This window comes from Balaenoptera borealis (genome assembly GCF_965194805.1).
Source record: "Balaenoptera borealis genome assembly, chromosome: 9".
Taxonomy (NCBI): Eukaryota; Metazoa; Chordata; class Mammalia; order Artiodactyla; family Balaenopteridae; genus Balaenoptera; species Balaenoptera borealis.
Window position 1 is genome coordinate 108,031,312 of NC_138873.1, and position 16,245 is coordinate 108,047,556.

At 41.4% G+C, this 16,245-nt stretch overlaps 1 long non-coding RNA gene across 1 annotated transcript in view; it reads left to right on the top strand.

Annotated features, from left to right (window-relative positions):
* Positions 1 to 985: 985 nt before the first annotated feature.
* Positions 986 to 16,245, top strand: part of LOC309634730 — a 62,408-nt gene continuing 47,148 nt past the window's right edge. The window contains exon 1 of the long non-coding RNA XR_014248382.1: positions 986 to 1,998. This is a non-coding gene — a long non-coding RNA (uncharacterized lncRNA). The remainder of the gene's footprint in view (positions 1,999 to 16,245) is intronic.

Here is a 16,245-nt window from a genome sequence, read left to right on the forward strand (position 1 = left end):
GTGTTCTCTCTTTATCTTTAATTTGTCATTTTGATTATAATGTGTCTTGTTGTGTTCCTCTTTGGGTTAATCCTGTTTGGGACCCTGTGCTTCATGAACTTGGGTGACTGTTTCCTTTCCCAGATTTGAGAAATTTTCAGCTATTATCTGTTTAAGTATTTTCTCAGGCCCTTTCTCTCTCTCTTCTCCTTCCGGGACCCTTATAATGCAATTATCCATGTGTTTGATGTTGTCCCAGAGGTTTCTTAAATTGTCTTCATTTCTTTTTACTCTTTTTTCTTTTTTGTGTTCAGTGGCAGTATGAACTACTCTGTCTTCCAGCTCACTGATCCTTTTTTCTGTATTGTTTAGACTACTTTGATTCCTTATAGTGTATTTTTTGTTTCAGCTATTGTATTCTTCATTTCTGTTTGTTTGTTCTTTATGTTTTCTAACTCTTTGCTAAAAACTTCTAACTTCTCACTCTGTGCATCCATTCTCCTACCAAGTTCTTTTATCATCTTTACAAACATTACTCTGAACTCTTTCTCAGATAGATTGCCTCTCTCCACATCACTTAGTTCTTCTTCTGGGGTTTTATCTTGTTCCTTTGTCTGAAACATATTGCTCTGTTGCTTCATTTTGTCTAAGTTGCTATTTGCATTTTTTTTCAATTTATTTTTATTTGTTTATTTTGGCTGCATTGGGTCTTCGTTGCTGCACGTAGGCTTTCTCTAGTTGTGGCGAGTGGGGGCTACTTTTCGTTGCAGTGCACGGGCTTCTCACTGAGGTGGTTTCTCTTGTTGCAGAGCACAGGCTCTAGGCATGTGGGCTTCAGTAGTTGTGGCACACGGGCTCAGTAGTTGTGGCTCGCAGGCTCTAGAGTGCAGGCTCAGTAGTTGTGGCACATGGGCTTAGTTGCTCCGCGGCATGTGAGATCTTCCCAGACCAGGGCTCAAACCTGTGTCCCCTGCATTGGCAGGTGGACTCTTAACCACTGTGCCACCAGGGAAGCCCTGTATTTTTACATATGCGGTAGGTTAGTTACATTTCTCGAGCTTGGAGAAGTGGCTCTCTGTAGGAGGCATCCTATGCATCCCAGCGGTGTACCCCACACACACACACCGTCATCACCCAAGCTATATGCTCTAGGGGTTCCCCCTAAGGGGGATGTGTGGGTCCTTCTATTTTGGTGGGCTGACTATGTAGAGGGTTTGGTAGGCTTGGTTGGCCCCTAATCTGGTTGGTTGCCAGGCCCTAACTTGTGCAGATGCTGTTGGCTGCTTTTTAGTACGGCCTGATCACAAGGCAGCTGGTTGCAGAATCCTATGTGGTCCTGGGGCTCGTGCTGGCTCACTAGTGGGTGGAGTCAGGGTCCCAAAGACTCCAGAGTTCTTGCCTGCCCACTGGCGGGCAGAAGCCAGATCCTCACAGGCAGAACTCATTCCTGGAGTCTGGCTGCAGGGACCAGGGATCCCAGAGCTCATTTCAGATCATTGGTGGGAGGAGTCGATTCCTGACACAGTTGGGTATGAGGTCCGCAGTGTCCCAAGCCTTACATTTGCCTGCTAGTGGTAGGGCCTGGACCTAGCTAGTCCCAGGGTAAGGTCTGGTTGGCTGTTGCTGGATTCTGTCCACAGGATGTGGGATCATAGTTTTCTGGCTTTTGGTTTCTGCCCCCTGGTGGATGAAGCTGAGTCTTGTCCCTCTGGGGGCAGGGCCATGTGTAGGGACGTGTCTAGAGTTGGCTGTGGGCTCATGAAGTCTTTAGGCAGCTTATCTGTTGATGGGTTGGAATGTGTCCCATCCGGTTAGTTGTTTGGCCTGAGGCATCCCAGCAGTGGAGTTTCAGACTTTTGGGTGGAACCAGGTCTTGGCATTAATAAGCCAAGATGGCAGCAGCCAGCAGCAGCATTCATGTGTTTGAATGTTCCCAAATATTGCTGTCACCAGTGTCTGTGTCACAAGGGTGAGCCACAGCTGCCCCCACTTCTCCAGGAGACTCTCCAAGACGAGCAGGTAGGTCTGGCTCAGGCTCCTATCAAATTACTGCTTTTGCCCTGGGTCTTGGTGTGCATGAGATTTTTGTATGTGCCCTTTAAGAGTGAAATCTCTATTTCCCCCAGTCCTGTAGGGCTCCTGCCATTAAGCTCTGCTGGCCTTCAAAGCCAGCTGTTCTGGGGTCTTGTCTTCCCAGTGCCAGACCCCCAGGATGGGGAGGCTGATATGGGGCTCAGAATTCTCACTCCTATCAGAGAACCTTTGCGATATAATTATTCTCCAGTGTGTGGGTTGCCCACTGGGGGATATGGGATCTGATTATATTGTGAGTCTGCTCCTCCTACCTGTCTCATTTTGGTTCCTTTTTTACGTCTTTAGTTGTAGAAGATCTTTTCTGGTAGGTTCCAGTTTTTTTCATGGATGGTTGTTCTGCAAATAGTTGTGATTTTGGTGTGTTCCTGAGAGGAGGTGAGATCAGGGTCTTTCTACTCTACCATCTTAGCTGCTTTCTCAAAATTACATAAAACACTGTCCCTTGAGATGTGTCTTCTAAAGATGTTTCCTCAAAATGATAATCCCATGGCTGCATAATGAGAAATAAGTGATGCTACAGACTTAGAAAACAAACTTATGGTTACCAGGGGAGAAGGGTGGGGAGAAGGGATAGATTGGGAGTTTGGGATTGACATGTACCCATTGCTGTATTTAAAATGGATAACCAACAAGGACCTACTGTAGAGCACAGGGAACTCTGCTCAGTATTCTGTAACAACCTAAATGGGAAAAGAGTTTGAAAAAGAATAGATACATGTATATGTATACCTGAATCACTTTGCTGTACACCTGAAACAAACACAACATTGTTAATCAACTATACTCCAATATAAAATAAAAAGTTTAAAAAAAGAGAACGAAGTGATGCCGTTGTCAACTGCAGTCAAGAAAGGTTGAAAATTTTACATCACTCTATTGAAAGATCACAGTACACATGGGAATACAAAGGGTCCTGAAATTCCTCCCATTGATCAAGCTAACACTGCGTGAGGCCCAAGCTGAGCTCCTTAAATGATCTTACATGATCCTCAGAAAAATCCAGTGCCACAGGTGATGATTATCTCCAGTTAGAGATCAGGAAATTAAGGCTTAGAGAAGTCAAGCAAGTTGCCCAGGTCCCAAGGTCATTATACTGATGTGAAATCATCTTTCCCTCTGAACCCCAATTAACTCAAAAGCAAGCACACTTTGGAAAATGTTGCCCAGAACAAATTGGTTTTCTAAGCCCAAAGCCACTCACTTCTCCTCTGTGCTGACTCCTAACTCCACATAGGTGGCAGTGCTCCTGTTTTGGCTTCTTTGTTTTGGTGGCAGCATGATGCAGGCATGCACTAACTACCAACTCAAATCTTAAACACCTAACCCCTCAAAAGGTGATTAAATGTCAACTTGGCTTTTCTCCCTCTCTAGTAACACTTCTAGGCTCAGACTCTTTCTGACTAATTTTATAGAGGCTCACCACTTTGGATGCACCCATGTTTAGCAATTAGAATAAAAGATACATTAAATTGGTCCACACTTGCATTTTTTTAGCAAACTACACACATGAAAAGAATTGCCCCTTCTGGAAATGACCAGACCCTATGTTCAAAGAGGAAAATTAATGAATTCTCTCTTTATAGGCAAAGTATAGTAAGGCCAAGCAAGACTACCCAAATATACACTTTCATCTGCAGCTGAGTAATTAGATAACAATAAACTCTGTCCTAAGTCACCACTCTAAAGCCCAGCTGAAGCTACCAGCCGGCAAATGAGTCTATTCTAGAGGAGAGGGTGGATGTGTGTGCATGTACTAATACACAATAGAAAATAAAACCCCGATGGAAAATGAAAAATGCTAATGACTCAGAAAAGCAGATAAGAGCCTTATGATGAAAGAGACATAAGGAAAAATGTAGTTTTCTCTAAACTGTTGTGAAAATCAGACAGCAGCTGCTTGGCAAGTGGTAAAACTTGGGTATAGAGGAAACAATGTGATACTAAGCTTTTAATCTCTATCCTCTTTTTTGTTCAGAATATATCAAAATAAGACTTTGTCTTAGATTATAGGAGAGTAGCTTTTTGAAGCTTTCGGAAAAGTATTAAAACTTGACTGTCACACAGCTCATTAAATGGGAAGCTCTTACCTCTAGACAACAGAATAACTTTTCATATTGGAACCTGTTATTTTTATTAAGGAACCATGGTCTTACAATTTAAATCTAAAGTAAAAAAATGTGTCCTATATAATAAAAATGAATTTTGTGTTTTTCTGGAAGTAGTTTTTTCACTGTAATTATACAGAATTAAAAGTACTTACTGTTTGCATAATTGCAAATTTTACAAAGAAAATTGAGTCAAACTGTAGGCTGACATTTTAAAATATGTATTATATACAAATTGCAAGTGGAGTAACAGGTACTTTTGTATTTATTGAGCTATGGTCTTTTGTACTGGGGGCAGGAAATGTATCTGTGTGTCAAAAAAGAAGTGCCACGCACATTGTCAGCTCTGTAGATATAATAAATACTGAGCATGTTTACACCAAAGTTTCATTTGTATTTCACATTTTTTGGTTTCCTTAAATTTCTCAATTTACCCACTTTAGATTATATTTGATACCTTGACTAAATCAACATTTGGTCCTAGTTTGGAAGTTCAGGTGTTTTCAATATTGATAGAATTAATTCCATTTGTAGGTCATTCATTTATTTTGGTTTTTCCTTTCATTCTCTGGCTTGTTTACTCCTCTTTCCTCTCCCACGTGAGCACACATGTTTCTTGGCCTTGGTGGTTGTAGCCCTCGTTGACCATTCTACCTATTGCCATCAATTTATGCCCGGTGGTTTCTTGGGTTTATCCAGTGAAAGCACAATACTCTAGCCCCTGAATGGATTCCTGAAAAACCCAAACTTAGAGGATAGGGAAGTTTAAGACATTAGAGTTCAGGAGACTGATGCTGGAAGTGAATTCAGGAAAACCCTCTAAATGCTTATGTCAACTAAAAAGGCAAAACTTTACACAAATTAACAATAGTTCTATACCATTGACATTTCATTTACCATCTATTGTTGGATCCTGATCTTCTATTCTTTCGGTGAGATGTTAAGTGAAAAGGTATTTTAGGCAGCTGCTGCAGTGTGGACGTATATACACACCCACACATATCAGAACCTGTTGGCATGTTTTTTTAGTTGATATGCTTTTATGATTGAGAAAAAACTGGATAAAACCCAGGTCAGTGTGCATCACTGATCTCTGGGAATAACATTCTACAATGACTCCTAGACTGCTAGAAAGCTAGTGGATTTAGTGCTATGCTTGATGAGTAACATTTGCAAACGCCTAAGTAAAGGAGGCAAAGAAAAGACAGCTTCCACCTCCCTGCTGGGAATATGGAAGAATGCTCCAGAAGGCCCTGCTCCTTCCAGCTGTGGATGGAAAAAGAGACCATGGACATGAGTTTCCTGGGAGTTCTACTTAACTTAGATGACATCATCATCCTCATCAGGATCTTGGAAGAGCCTGAAAATTCTCTCCTCAAGGCACTGGACTTCCTTGGATTTGTCCCATGACAGATGTCCATTCTGTTGGGCCTCAAGCAAAATTTGCAGGGCATTAGAAAGTTAACAACAAGAAATGAGCTTCGATTCTGAAAAGATGGAGCCCAATCCATTAATGATAGATAATTAAAGGTGGTCTTGCAGCCAGTGTTATGCAGGAGGACATTAATAAGAAAAAAGACACCTCAAACCAGGACCTCAGAATCAAAGACTTAGGATATGTTCAGCTTAAAGTCCTATAACTGTAGTCACTGACCCAGCCAACCAACATTTTATATCATTTTAGGCTAGTTCTGAGAGCTTAGAGTCTATGTCATATCAGGACACTGAAATAAAGAGGAAGCTTATCATAAAACCCAACACTTACTGAATGTCAGGCATTCTTCTGAGCATTTTACACATTAGCTTATTTAAGTTATTTAATCCTCATGACAAATCTCTCTGATCCCATTTTACCTGTAAGGCAATTGATACATTCAATTACACAAATAGTAAGTGAAGGAACCAGCATTCAGCCCCAGTTGTCCAGCTCCAGGGCCCAGGCTTTTAATCAGGATACTTTGCTTCTCTAGCTTTTGCCAGATACCGGTCATCTGAGAGTTCCTGGCTTTCACTGGTAACTTGAGTAAGTGGTGCTGTGCTAGACCTTTCTTAGCTCCTCCAGATCCACCTCACCTTGCTTTATGCCTCTGCAGACTCCCCTGCTGCCCTGGTCCAGCCTGGGTTCACCAGGAGAGGTACCAGCAGGTGATCCGAGGGCAGTAGAAGAAGGTAAAGAACTGTCCCACATCCAACCTCCTTGCCAGGTCACTGCCCACTGGCTGCATCTTCCTCTGTGTCTTCATGTCTAAGGGTGGTAATGCTTCACGTGTTTATCAGTCCCCAAGACACTTCTCCACCCCTTGTTTCTTCCCTTCTCTTCTGCCCCCACTTTGTAAAGAGTCCCTTTATTAAACCATTCTCATCAGGTTCCTGCAGAAACCTGGACAGTTACAGGTGCCTTTCAATCAGCATGCCAGCTGCTGATTTCCCTTTCTACTTATCATTTATGGGGCATGATATGGAGGCATGTTACCAAAGATTCAAACTTGTGCTCACCAAAGGGTCGCTGGACTGTCAGAGTCATTTGGGTCCCCGGAGGCATAATGCCTTGCCCTGTATAAGGTGTTTCCATTTGTTCACTTATTCATTTATTCATTCAAAAATATTTACTGAGCACTTACTATGTGCTAGGCATTGTGACAGGTGCTGGAGATGCAGCCGTAAACAGGATAGATTGGGGCCCTACTCTCATGAAGCTTACAATTTAGTGGGCAGAAACAAAAAATAATCAAGCCAAACTAACAACTGTGATAACTGCTCTGAAGACAATAAATCAGTATAGTGGTAGAGAGAGCACCTGCTGGGTGAAGGGATGCTACTTTCAATAGGCTGGTCAGAGAAGTCTCTTTGAATCCTACCTGATGGGAGGGACCTAGTTGTGAGAAGAACTGGAGAGAGAGCATTTCAAGCAAAAGGGATTGCAAGTACAAAGACCAGGAAGGAATGACGTTTTCAAGGAAAGGAAAGAAAGTGATGGTAAGGAATGAAGTGGGAGAAGTGGGGAAGAGCAAAATCACCCAGGGTTTTCTAATTCTATAGTAGCTATCAAGTCTATAAGAAAAGTCTGAGGTTCTCCTGCCACCAGTTTTTTGTTTTGTTTTGTTTCTTTCTGGCTGCTTTGGGTCTTTGTTGCTGCGCGCGGGCTTTCTCTAGTTGTGGTGCGCAGGCTTCTCATTGCGGTGGCTTCTCTTGTTGCAAGAGCACAGGGTCTAAGCGCGCGTGCTTCAGTAGTTGTGGCACGTGGGCTCAGTGGTTGTGGCACGTGGGCTCAGTAGTTGTGGCACGCGGGCTCAGTAATTGTCGCTCACAGCCTCTAGAGTGCAGGCTCAGTAGTTGTGGTGCACAGGCTTAGTTGCTCTGCGGCATGTGGGATCTTCCCAGACCAGGGATTGAGCCCGTGTCCCCTGCATTGGCAGGTGGATTCTTAACTGCTGTGCCACCAGTGAAGTCCTGCCATCAATTTTACACAGGAGGTTAGTGGAAGAAATCCCCCTCAGAAGAACCCAGCTAAGGGGAGTGATCCAAGGGAGAGCCTGAGGACTCCGGGCAGGAAGAATCAGTGCTTTTCTCAAAGGCAGCAAAGATATTGTTTCTAGCTTCTTCTAGACCAGACTGATGATGCGGATTTGGAGGACAAGAGCAATGGTTTCCCCCAAGAGTATCACTCCATGGTCCTGAGAGTTTAATATAGGGCTTTGGGCATTTGGGAGGCAGAGAAAACCCTACAACTCATATGTTTTTCATCTTTTTAAAAAAATTTTGGATCTAAGATAGGCCAGAATCCAAATTTGAGAGAAGATGCATCCTGAGAGAGATTTTTTTCTGTGTCTAGTCCTATATCCAAATCTGCAGTGCCTTTCTGATTAGATGTCTCAGCTGTGAATTCACTTCTCCTGTCCCCAAACTCAGTATCCAAGATGCAGAGATGAGGAAATGCAGTGACTTCCAACTGACCAGGAAGAGGGGAGATTTCAGGCTATAACTCTGGTCAAGAGAAATAAAGATGTTGCAAAAACTGAAAATGGCTGACCAAATCTTAATGAGCTCAGAAACTGGAAACGGTGATTTGAAAGCAAAAGCAAGTGGTCAAGGGCTATAAGGGCCTGTGAGATTTCTGTTACAGGCACTGATTTTTATTCATTTACTGACATCTTTAGGGGGTGGAGAAAGCTTGTTCTAGTGGTCACATGTATGGTACCTCTGGGCAATGGACAAGCCGCAGATGATTGGGGTAACTTTTTAGATGTTTGGGATATTTTTTTTTTAATATATTTTTCTTAACCGTATTTGCTTATTTATTTATTTATTTATTTATTTAATTTTATGGCTGTGTTGGGTCTTCGTTTCTGTGCGAGGGCTTTCTCCAGTTGTGGCAAGTGGGGGCCACTCTTCATCGCGGTGTGCGGGCCTCTCACTATCGTGGCCTCTCTTGTTGCGGAGCACAGGCTCCAGATGCGCAGGCTCAGTAGTTGTGGCTCACAGGCCCAGTTGCTCCGCGGCATGTGGGATCTTCCCAGACCAGGGCTCAAACCCGTGTCCCCTGCATTAGCAGGCAGATTCTCAACCACTGCGCCACCAGGGAAGCCCTGTTTGGGATATTTTGGGAGTTATTTCTCAGGGGTCCTCTCCAAACCACATAGGTATGTATCTTAGCTGTCTCCATGATGATGACCTACCAGTGCTGTTAAATCTCAACTCAGTCCTAATAAGACCTCCACTTTCCTTTCTTTTGCCAAGACTTTGTTCGAGAAGTCTTTTTTCCTCTCTGCCCTTTGCTTCACTTCCATTTTCTATTCACAAATTTTCATTCCTCTTTTTCAATTCATTCCCAAAGTGTGATGAACAACAGCCAATACTGTTAAAGAAAGGGCATAATTTAAGGAAGCTGCACATACTGGAATTTTGTATAGGAAAACCCACTCCTGTGAGGAAGGTAATTTTTAGCTCCTTATAAATTATAAGGTCAGACTTCCTCTAACAGACCTTCTTCCCCATTAATTCCATGTTTAAGGATTCCTCAGGTTTGTGTAGTCTTGCCGTCCCATCTAAGCTGCCCTCTTCAGTGTACTTAAGTGCCAGAGGTTTCTTAATAACTTGTTGACACTTGATGTCTGTGATATTGTGCACATCAATTTCAATGGGGCCCATTTGCTTGGGCCTAATGCAGTGACTCGCAAGACAAGCTCCCCTGGGGTTGAGACAGGAGAGCCTCTCTAGACATTGTTATTAATGAACAAGCTATCAATCACTTCCTTCCCATTCAGAGGTTTGTCACTCTTCATTACTCAGCTCTTCAGACCTTTCTTGCTATTTTTCCCTTGCTTTTCATCACATCACATGCCTGTCATGCCTGCCCAACTAGGTGATCTGCTTTTTGTTCTTAGCAGGTAGTGGAGCTTAGTAGATTTGGTGAACCTGTATTTCACTGCTTATATAATCTTTCTGGAAGGAAGGAGAGAGGAATCTAAATACCAAAATTGGATCTTGGTTAAAAACTTATTTAAATGAATTATTGGAATGTTGTTTATAAGTACAAACATAACTAAAAAGGGCTTGATAACCTTTGAATTACTTTGTTGAAAATTGCTCACTTTGAAGGTTTGATCCCTTTATTCATCATTGAAGTATACCTAAGAGATTATAAATGTAAACGGCAAAGATGTCATTTTGAACTATGCTGAACTATTTTTATCAGAATGGTTTGACAGCAGAAGGTAGGGCCTAAGCTACGTTATAAACCAACCATGATTGGAAACAGTAGATAAATATTTTCTTTTCTTTATATATTTAGCCAAAGTGAATTTTCACATGCGGAGTTTATTTTCATAGCAAGAACGAAGACCAGATCATTAATCTCATTTCACATAAGTCACTGGACAGGAACAAGCAACCCTGATTAATTTAGTTTCTTTTTAGCTCCAAGCTAAACACTTCAAAACAGCGTAGTTTTAATGAACAAATGGAATATTCCTCAAGTGTTATCAGACAAGCAGGAAATCTAATAAAATAAACCCATATCTGCTTTGAAGAGATGTCAGGTAAGTGGATATTTTGCAGGTTCTGAGCAGTTTTTATTCATGGTAACTTGAGAACATCTACTGAGAAAATCTAGTTTCCAAAATAAGTTAATCCCCATATTTTGAAGAGGAGTTTTAGAATGTAGAATTAAAGTAATAATAATAAAAATAGAACTTGTTGGAAATCACAGGATGCTAATTGTGATGTGGGAAAGTGGCCCTACCTTATGAGAAGTTGGGCAATTTGAGGGATAGGCAAAAAAAAAGAATACAGTATTGTTTCTTCAAGGAGCAAATATCCCTTTCAAACACATTGGACTGTTAATATAAGCTCACAGATTTGTCATGTTATGCCAGTGTGTATTTCTCAAAGGCAAATAAGCAAGCAAACAAGCAAAAACTATAGATAGCTACATCTCAATTCATATGTATATGTATATATATATATAAAACAAATAAACTGCCAGATATTTCTCCAGCAAAGATGGGTTTATTTGGGATCAGCAAGAATTGCAATTCAGGGTCTGCAACCATGGTGAGCCACTTGCAAGTCCCCTCATGGCAAGGGAAAAAGAACACCTTTATAGAGGGAAAGGAAGGTGGGAGGGCTGGAATAAACAAAGAGTCCACGGCATTTCACTGGCTGAGTCCTTGCCAGGAAAGAAGAGGAGTCTTTCTCCTTCCTTCTGGGCTCTGTCATCTTCACAGGGTGTGAGAGCAACCCCTGCTGGTCTCCAGACTCTATTTCATGAGGTTTCTGTTTGTTTGTTTGTTTATGAAATAGTTCTCACAGAGATCATTTACAGCAGAAACACAAAGCCCCACAGGTTAAATTCAAGATAGGGTGAGTAAACAGAAGAAAAATAATCTGGATCACTGAAAAATTTTGTAGCACTAAAATGGAACAAAACTGTGAGAGCTCAGAGATAAACATAACCCCAAATTAGATTTGCTGCAAGAAGATTTTAGAAAAGAGATAAAATCTATTCTCAAAGAGATAAAAAAGGACAGGACATCTATTAAAGAAGGACAGTCCAGAATAAAATAAAAAGCAAAACAAAATCTGCAATAGACCAAATAAAATCACTATTGGAAGCAGACAAGAGCTCGTTATTATGGGAAGCTGCTGTGTGATGGAGTTGGAGAGAGTGTGAGATTTGGAGTCTGAGGATCTGGGATTAAAACTGCTTTGGGGGCTTCCCTGGTGGCGCAGTGGTTGAAAATCCACCTGCCAATGCAGGAGACACGGGTTCGAGCCCTGGTCTGGGAAGATCCCACATGCCGCGGAGCAACTAGGCCCGTGAGCCACAACTACTGAGCCTGCGCATCTGGAGCCTGTGCTCCGCAACAAGAGAGGCCGTGATAATGAGAGGCCTGCGCATCACGATGAAGAGAGGCCCCCACTTGCCGCAACTAGAGAAAGCCCTCACACAGAAACGAAGACCCAACACAGCCAAAAATAAATAATAAATAAATTTAAAAAAAATAAAATAAAATAAAAACTGTTAAAAAAAAATACTGCTTTGGTTATTTACTCACTATGTGATCATGAGAAAATCACTCACCCTCTCTGAGCAAAAGTTTCTTCATATGTAAAATGAGGTTAACGGTACATTCTAGGCTAGTCAGAAACATCCCATTTACAACCCTGGGGAATATAATGTAAACGGTGCCCCTGGACTTACATATTACAGCATGCTAAATGTCTGCAATAAAATAGTGTCACTGCATCTATTCCTAGCACATGGTAGGCAGTTCATACATGTTAATTTTACCTAAAATCATAGCAGAGCAGACCTCATGACAAAATGCTGAATCAGCAAGCTAGACAATGAAAGTGACAACCATATCCTGGTCACCAAAGGTATAAATGTTAATATTAAAACATCTGCAAAAAGATGACAATCAGGGATAATAGATCTAACCTACAGATGACAGCATTTTCCAAAGAAGAACACAGGATGAATGCATGTGGACATTGGTATTTAAAAAATGTAAATTAAGAAGAAGTTCCAAACATAAGTAAAATAGTAATTAAGCTTAGGAATAGGCATCACCATGCCTCAGGTTTTAAAAAATAATTGGCTATGTGTAAAAATAATTTTGCAGGGACTTCCCTGGCAGTCCAGCAGTTAAGAATCCGTGCTTCCACTGCAGGGGGCACAGGTTCGATCCCTGGTCGGGGAACTAAGATCCCACATGCCACACAGTGAGGCTAAAAAAAAAAAGAAAAAAAACTGTAAAAAAATAATAGTAAGTTTGCAAGCATGCAGTTTGAAAAGTGTTATACTAAAGGAATAGAAAATAAAAATTCAGAGAAATATTTTCCCCCTCTGGATGAACCCAAGCCAGGACAAAAGAGTTACATCTGAAGAAATCTCGCTTATAAAGAGTCAAAAAGAATGAATCAAGGTGTTGCTTGTGTGGAAAGTCACCAAAATGACATTCCCAGATATGCAAATATATTAACCTTTTTAGAGGAGTCAGATGAAGACATACTCCAGAACACTAGATATGAAAGTAAATTTTTGAATAGAGATGACACCATTAAAAAACTTAAAATTAGTGCTGATATATGTTAAATTTAATGGAAAAATGGAACATATGAAGAATATTACAAAGGATTAAAAAATACCCAGGACCCTGGGATTCCAGGAAGATAACGACCGTCTTTTCCAGCGTCAATTTCAATCATTCTGGCCCATTTGAGCCAAATCGCTGTTGGTGCTGACAGGAAACCAAATTCAAGTAAAGCCGTGGGCTCTGTGAAAGACATAAGGTGAGGTTAACCCCCTGGGACTGGGTCAGTACCTGGAGACCAGCACCGGGAAGCCCAGACTAAGGATCACAGCCAGGCTGTTATGAATCTCCGGGGGAAAGGAGTGAGCATGTGTAGACATCTTGCCCCTGAGGAGACCAAGAAGGAGCTGGAATAATGGTCAGGTGCTCCTTGGCCTGCAGCCTGGGAGAGAAGAAAGAGACCAGAAAGCAGGGAGGCTTCCTCCAGGTGTCTCGGTTAAGAGACTGACAGCCTGTCTGCTTCTGCACAGTTGGACCAGGTGGAGACAGATGTATGCCCCACCACCAGAGGAATTCCCAGAGAGCTAGCAAAGAAAAATAACATCACATAAGGCCCAGCAGCCAGAAGGAGAAATAGATCAGTCAGGACAGAATGCTCAACAGCAAAGGAGGCACATGACAAAATGAATAAAACAATAGACACACGTAAGGATACTCAAGAGTGCAAGGAATAGTTTCTGGAGTTACCGAGAAACCACATTTTTTTCAACTAAATATTTTAGTAGGAGAACTGAAAGAGAGGCTAATAGTTGTGATACTTGAATTACAGGCATGGACAATCAATGCAAGAAATATCTCAAACCACAGTTTAAAATAAAAGAAGATGGTGTATTGATTTCCTATTGCTGCTCGAACAAATTACCACATACCCAGTGGCTTAAAACAACACAGATTCATTATCCTGTGGTTCCAGACATCACAAGCCTAAACTAGGTCTTTGGTGCTGCTTTTCTTCAGAAGGCTCTGGGGGGTGGGTTTCCTTCCTTTTCCAGATTCTAGAGTCACATGCACTCCTTGGCTCATGGCCCCTTGCTCTGCCTTCGAAGTCAGCAGCCGAGCTTCCTCTCTCCGCTCTGACATCCTGCTTCCATGTAAAAAGGAAAAGCCCTATAAAAGGACCCTTGTGGTTACCTCGGCCCACCAGGATCATCCAGGATAATCTCCCGATGTTGAGATCCTTAATTATATCTGCAAGGTAACATATCCACAGGTTCCAGGGATTAGGAGGTGGACATCTTTGAGGGGCGGCATTGTCCAGAGTACCCCAAGTAGAATGATGGAAAAAATAAGAGTTGGATGATAGAGCCAGGATACATCACATGAAAATCACAGTCATTTCCAGTAAGAGAAAAAAGAACACATGGAGCATAAACATTTGCTTAAACATGTACTAGGAAAAGAATTACCTAAAGTGAAGAAATCTTGAACCTGGAGCTTTAAATGACTTCATGAGTTCAGGCAGGATTAGTGGGAAAAGAGACATCTAGGCATTCTCTGGTATAATTTTCAAGCTCTTAGGACAAAGGGAAAAAATCAAACCTTTAAACAAAATAGCAAGTTATTTAGATAAAAGAAGACTCAGGGGCTTCCCTGGTGGCGCAGTGGTTGAGAATCCGCCTGCCAATGCAGGGGACGCGGGCTCGGGCCCTGGTCTGGGAAGATCCCACATGCCGCGGAGCAACTAGGCCCGTGAGACACAACTACTGAGACTGCGCGTCTGGAGCCTGTGCTCCGCAACAAGAGAGTCCGCAACAGTGGGAGGCACACGCACCGCAATGAAGAATGGCCCCTGCTCGCCGCAACTACAGAAAGCCCTCGCACAGAAACGAAGACCCAACACAGCCAAAATAAATAAATTAATTAATTTAAAAAAAAAATAGAAGACTCATGTTAATATTGGACTTCTCATATATAACACTGGTCGTAGAAGAACACAGTGGAATAAATCTAGACTCTGAGAGCCCACACCTTTCCTGTCACCAGTGTTGCTGATGAAAATCTAACGATAAGCTGAGACTTATTTTTCCCAGATAAACTATGGGAGACTAATGGGAGAAAAGTATTGCAATCCAAGAATCCTATACCCAGCCAAAAAAGATTCACCAGCAAGCCAGAAAGATACTTATATATATGCAAAACTTTAGAGAGCATATCACATACCCCAACTGAGAGAAATACTCTAGAGAGGACTTTATGCAAAGTAAAAAACGGAGCAAAACAGAGCCCTCAAAATGGGTGTCCCTGAGGAAGAAAGAAATAACGGAGAACATGGATAAGTCTGAATGGCTTTATCTCTTAGACCTTCTGAAAAAATGCTTTTATTTTTATTTATTTATTTATTTATTAAAATTTGAACAGCACTTTTTTTTTTTTTAATTTATTATTTTTGGCTGTGTTGGGTCTTCGTTGTTGTGCATGGGCTTTCTCTAGTTGCGGCGAGCAGGGGCTACTCTTCGTTGCGGTGCGCGGGCTTCTCATTGCGGTGGCTTCCCTTGTTGTGGAGCATGGGCTCTAGGCACGTGGGCTTCAGTAGTTGTAGCACAGGGGCTCAGTAGTTGTGGCTTGCAGGCTCTAGAGCGCAGGCACAGTAGTTGTGGCGCGTGGGCTTAGTTGCTCCGCGGCATGTGGGATCTTCCCAGACCAGGGCTCAAATCCGTGTCACCTGTGTTGACAGGCAGATTCTTAACCACTGCGCCACCAGGGAAGCCCAAAAATGCTTTTAAATATGTCATGTTAGTATATTATATGTTGTACATATGACATTAAATCATATAATATTATTATTAATGTTAAGGTTATTTAAATGTTAAATAAGTACCCTAAAACAAAGTCATTTGTGAAAAGGAAATTCAATGGAAATTTTAATTATGATCTAGAACTAAAATACTAAATTAATTCAGCAAAACCTAAGAATTCATACAGTGGAATGGACACAGGAAAGTAAAAATTTTCTAGATGTCTCATGTAGTTGGGAGTGAGGTAGACAGACAAGAGAGGAAGAAAGTTAAGATGTTGTAAAGGTCTCATCTAATAAGAGTTGGGAGCAGGGAGAGATAGAACAAATGGGTGGGAAAATAGAACATCTTTTTTAAAAATTTTTATTCAAGTATATTTGATTTACAGTGTTGCAGGTGTACAGCAAAGTGATTCAGATATATATATATTATATATATATACACACATATATATTATATATATATATACACATATATATATTATATATATATACACATATATATATTATATATATATATATATATATACACACACATATATATATATGTTTTTTCAGATTCTTTTCCATTATAGGTTATTACAAGATATTGAAGATAGTTCTCTGTGCTATACTGTAGGTTCTTGCTGTTTATTTTGTATATAGTAGTTTGTATCTGCTAATCCCAAACTTCTAATTTACACCCCCATCCTTTCCCCTTTGGTAACCATAAGGTTATTTTCTATGTCTGTGAGTC